The sequence below is a fragment of the Helianthus annuus genome, chromosome 9, assembly GCF_002127325.2.
Source record: "Helianthus annuus cultivar XRQ/B chromosome 9, HanXRQr2.0-SUNRISE, whole genome shotgun sequence".
NCBI lineage: Eukaryota > Viridiplantae > Streptophyta > Magnoliopsida > Asterales > Asteraceae > Helianthus > Helianthus annuus.
In genome coordinates, this window is record NC_035441.2 from 1,546,464 (window position 1) to 1,552,332 (window position 5,869).

At 41.8% G+C, this 5,869-nt stretch overlaps 1 non-coding gene across 1 annotated transcript; it reads left to right on the plus strand.

Annotated features, from left to right (window-relative positions):
• The first annotated feature begins 3,587 nt into the window (after positions 1–3,587).
• LOC118482346 lies at positions 3,588–3,693 on the plus strand. The gene has a single exon (XR_004868389.1). It is a non-coding gene; the product is annotated as a small nucleolar RNA R71 (small nucleolar RNA).
• Positions 3,694–5,869: the final 2,176 nt, after the last annotated feature.

The following is a 5,869-nucleotide window of genomic DNA, read 5'->3' on the forward strand; positions in this document are numbered from 1 at the left end:
CATAATGAGCATACCACGGTGCAACGGAAGTGGCAACGGCTAAAAGTTGCTCATCGGGAAAACTTTCGTTGATTTCACTCACATCATCAGTTCCTTCCACCGGAATCCGAGACAAATGATCTGCCACTACATTCTCACTTCCCTTTTTGTCTCGGATTTCTAGATCGAACTCTTGTAATAATAAGACCCACCGAATCAAACGAGGCTTCGCGTCCTTTTTCTCCATCAAGTACCGGACCGCACTATGATCCGAATAAACCACCACTTTGCTTCCCCAAATATACGAGCGAAACTTATCTAAAGCATACACCACCGCTAGTAATTCCTTCTCGGTTGTGGTGTAGTTAAGTTGCGCTTCGGATAAATTTTTGCTTGCATAGTAAATAACCACCGGTTTCTTGTCAACCCGTTGACCCAAAACTGCACCAATAGTGGTGTCGCTTGCATCACACATTATCTCGAACGGCTTTGACCAATCTGGTGGTTGCAAAATAGGGGACTTGACCAAGTGTTCCTTCAAAACAGTGAAAGCTTGCATACACTCGTTAGTAAAATCAAACGGGACATCTTTTAATAACAAGTTGCATAAAGGTTTGGTGATAACACTAAAACCCTTAATGAAACGTCTATAAAAACCCGCATGTCCCAAAAATGACCTTACACCCTTAACATTTTTCGGAGGTGGCAAAGATGATATTACCCGTATTTTTGCCTTATCCACCTCCATCCCCCTTTCAGAAATCACATGACCTAACACAATGCCCTCTTGCACCATGAAATGACTTTTCTCCCAACTTAGCACTAAATTTTTCTCAACACATCTTTTTAACACTTTTTGTAATTCATTGAGACAAGCGTCAAAACTAGTGCCAAAAATGGAGAAATCATCCATAAATACTTCGAGCGACTTTCCAACCATGTCCGAGAAAATACTCATCATACATCGTTGGAAAGTTGCCAGAGCATTGCACAAGCCAAATGTCATTCGCCTAAAGGCAAAGGTGCCATATGGGCATGTGAAGGTGGTCTTGTGTTGGTCATCCGGGTGTATCGCGATTTGATTGTAACCCGAATACCCATCTAAAAAACAATAGTATTTTTGACCCGATAGTTTCTCAATAATTTGATCAATGAATGGTAGCGGGAAATGATCCTTTGAAGTGGCGGCATTCAATTTCCGGTAGTCAATACACACACGCCACCCGGTAACCGGTCGGGTGGCAATTTGTTCACCACTTTCATCCTTGACTACTTGAATGCCGGCCTTCTTAGGCACAACTTGGGTGGGACTCACCCAAGCACTATCCGAAATTGGATAAATAATTCCCGCATCCAACAATTTAATTACCTCTTTTTTAACTACCTCCCGTAGGTTCGGATTCAATCACCTTTGAGCCTCTCGTGTCGGCTTTGCATCTTCAGTGGTGATGATCTTATGCATGACAATGGATGGACTAATTCCTTTGAGGTCGGCAATCGTCCATCCAATAGCTCCCCTGTTCTCTTTTAAAACCTCCATCAACGCTTGCTCTTGTGCCAACTCCAAATTAGAGGCAATAATGACCGGTAAAGCGTCATTATCCCCTAAAAACACACACTTCAAGTGGCTAGGCAAGTCTTTGAGCTCCAACTTTGGCGGTTCCTCTAATGATGGTTTCGTACCCGAATCGATCTCCACCGGTAGACCTTCGAACTGGTGGGTCCGTGGCGGTCTACCTTCTTTCAACGCCATCGCATCTTGCGTTTCCTCTGCAACCCAAAGTGCATAAGCATGTACCTGTTCAGAAAAATCACACAGGAAAATATCCAAACCATCCTCCTCATACTCATGCGGGTTGCATCCATCAACTATATCTGCCATGAAACACTCATCAACACCATTAGCATTAGAATTGTTAGTAAAAACATTCAAACGCATATTTCTATTTCCAAAAGCCATATCAACTGTACCAAATCTGCAATCAATAATAGCATGTGCGGTGCTTAAAAATGGTCGACCCAAAATTATATTTTGTTGTTGCTTAGGGTCTGCCGATGAGTAATCCAAAACTAAAAAGTCAACCGGGTAATAAAACTCATCAATTTTCACAATTACATTTTGAACCATACCCCGAGGTAACTTATGAGACAAATCGGCCAAAACAACCGTTGTCTCCACCCTTGCTAACGGACCAAAGTCATATTGGTCATATAAGCCCCCCGGTAAAATGCTAACCCTGGCTCCAAGATCTAGCAACGCCTTAGCCATTTGAAAATTTCCAACTTGTATATTAATCAATGGTGTGCCCGGATCTTGGAGCTTAGGAGGAAGCTCCCCATTTAAAACCGCACTCACTTGCCCGGTTCAATCCACCCGCTTAGGCACTTTCTTTTTGTTTTGCCTTTTTTGTGTACATGATTCTTTTAAAAATTTTGCATAGGCGGGGTCTTGTTTTAATGCATCGAGGAGTGGGAGATTTATTTTCACTTGTTTAAACATGTCCCACATCTCTTCTTTTTGAGGACCTCTCGACACAATAAAATTTTTCTTTCCCGGGTCAAGTAAGGCCGATGGAAACGGGACATGACTCGGTTCACCCTCAACTTTTTCATTCTTTTCGTTTTCACCCAAACCCGATTTTTTAACAATTGTTTCTTTTGGTTTAACCGGTGAAACTTCATCATCACTTTCATTACCCGTGATATCCTCAACTACCCCCTCAACCAATTCGGGTGACAAATTGGCTTTAAATTCTTTCCCACTTCTTAAAACACTAACATGATTAATATGAACATTACCTCGTGACGAACCATGTGAAGGGTTTACCTTAGTGTCGCTTGGAAGTTGACCCTTGCTTTTCTTCAATTCCGCCACATCAGTTGCTAATTGACCCATTTGGGTTGTTAGTGATTGGATGCTTTTATCACGAACCTCATCCTTTTGCATTCGAACTTCATCAAGTTGGTTCCGTTTTTGCATCTCCATTTGCATGCTCTTTAGCATCTCCATCATCTTGTTTCCACCCGAAGACCCCCCTTGTTCTTGACCCGTTTGGTATTGTTTTTGATAGCCTTGGTTGTTTCTGCCTCGGTATCCACCTTGGTTATTGTAAGATTGGCGTGAACCAAAGTTACCTTGGCTACCTTGAAAATTCGGGTTTGCTTGATTTGAAGGGTTCCCATATCGAAAATTCGGGTGGTTCCTCAACCCGGGGTGGTAGGTATTAGAGTTCATGTTGTTGTAATTCCTACCACCTCCTCCTTGACCTTGAATCGCATGGACTTCTTCGTATTGCCCTTCCAACATCCCTTGGCAATTTTCAGCCGCATGACCTATTTCATTACACAAAGCACAAACATCATAAATTTGGTTAGTAGTTTGAACATTACCATCATCTATGGCGTGCACTTGAGGTCGGGCAATGGCCGGTCGGGCTCTTCTTGAAGCTTGAGCTTTCCTCTTTGATGTAGTTGCCATGCTTTCCATGAACTCCCAATCATCGTTCTCATAATTTGTTCCAAAAGTCCCACCGGTAATAGACATCAAGTCACGTGCATCTTCGGCACTCAACCCCTCGTGAAAGGCATTCATCAACTCCCACAATTCAATTCCATGGTGAGGGCAATTTTTAATCATCATATTGAAACGTTCGAATGCCTCATGAAACATCTCACCATGTTGTTGTTGGAAACTTCTCAACCCCTTTCTTGCATCATTGGTCTTTTGGGCGATGTAAAACTCATCCAAAAAAGTTTGTTGCATCTCCCCCCATGTATATATAGATGCCGAAGGTAACGTGTAGAACCATTTTTTCGCCTTCTCTTCCAAGGAAAATTGGAACAAAACCAATTTAATATCGTCGGCCGAAAACCCTTGACTCCCAAGAGTGTTGCAAATCGAGTCATAAGCCTCTAAATGAAAGTAAGGCTCCTCCGTTGCCAACCCCTTGTACTTTGGTAAACTTTGCAAAGAGTTGGTCCTTACTTCAAATGTTCACCCTTGATCATTATCAGGAATGACTACCGGTGAAGGGTTTTGAGTGATTACCGGCCGAAAATGTGCTTCGATGCCCCTCACATTTTCTCTAAGGTGTCTCCTTGGTACACCATACCTACCTCTTGGAATAATAGGACCATTTGGCCTTGGTACTTGCCCCTGTGGTGCGATTGGTTGTTGAAACTGTTGTTGTCGCATCGGTGGGCGTTGAGGTGGTCTTTGGAATTGTGGTTGTACATGTTGTGGCCGAACTTGTTGCAATGGGATAGGTTGTTGCATTGGTGGCCCTTGCGGTCTTGGCCGAATGTGTTGTGGTATGAGTTGTTGTTGTTGTATTCCACCAACACTTGCCATCCCATGAGATTGACTTTGCACATACCCAAACTCCCCTTGATCACCATAACCTCCATAAGAGTAACCATCATCATCATACCCCTCAAAATCTTTAAATCCCTCATCATAACCATCTCCTTGGATTCCCGAAGTTTGCCCAAATGGGATGGTCGAATACTGAAAACCCGATTGTTGTTGTGGTCTAAAGGATGAAGTAGTATGCACAATAGTTGAATTTCGTGCAATTCTGAAATTGGATGATGATTGACCCTCAGTTGGGGGAAAGAAGTGGGATAATGGTGGGATTGTGGTAGATGGGCTGTAGGTGATGGCGGGTTCAGCTTGAGTGACGTTGGTTGATGTGAATTCAACGGTGGTATTAGGTAATGTGGTGTTTGGTGATGGTTGGGTGGAAGTAGGTATAAAGGATGGGGTCGTTTGACCCATTGTAGGTGGAATTTTAGAATCAACCATGATGTTTCTCGGTGTGATGGGTGAAGTGGGTGAACCAATGATCTTGTTTTCTCGTACTAAAACTCTGTTTTGTCTTAGTGTTCTTTCAATTTCCGGATCAAACGATACCGGTGATGACCTGTGAGAGCCCCTAGTATGCATACACCTGAAGTACCTGCACACTAAACACAACCAGCGTAAACCCGAAAATAACAAAACAAAACTATTAAACTAACACACGTTGCGCACTACTCCCCGACAACGGCGCCAAAATTTGACGTGCTGTCGTGGGCACAATCAAATTTAATCCCAAAAACAACTATAGATAGTGGTAAGAGGGTATCGAACTCAGGGAGTATGTGGAAAATGTGTGATTTTATAGCTTTGCACTTAAACTACTATTAAAATAAAATTGCAGTAATTAAAATTCAAGAGTTGATTTGTTTTGGTTTTAATAACTAAAATTAACTAGTTAAATTGTAAATCAAAGACCGTAGTTTGTAAACAGATTAGGAACAAGCGACCATCCTAAATTTCCGCTTTGCTTTAGACAATTGTGTTTAAATTCACTAGAAAGAATCACATAGATATGATTCGTGTGTAAGTGTTTGTTGTGATAAAAGGGAACTAAGTACTCGGATTATGACAATGCAAGGTTGTTACCCGATAACCAATTGACTAATATCCAACCCTAACCCCTCCCATGATATCTCGATTGTCAATGACACCAAGAACGTACGTTTTAGAATATGAGTATAACATCAATCAACAATTTACAAACAAACATCCACACACCATAATAAACAAACAAACATTGCAAGTCTATTATTCTAGAAATACAAATCCAAACACAAAAGCCTTAGACAAACCTTCAATTCAGGATGATCACCATGAGTTTAGCCACACATAGCTTGGTGAATCATCATAGCATAAAGTTTAATGTTCATACGGATCGAAAACACAAACGAAATGTCTAGACAATGTTTACAACCAAGAAAGATCACCAAAATCTCCCCTAGCAAGCTCCCAAAAACGTCCAATGATGAGAATGATGAAAAGACACCATCAAAACTCACTTAATGTGGCAGTTACACAAATTCCTTCAGT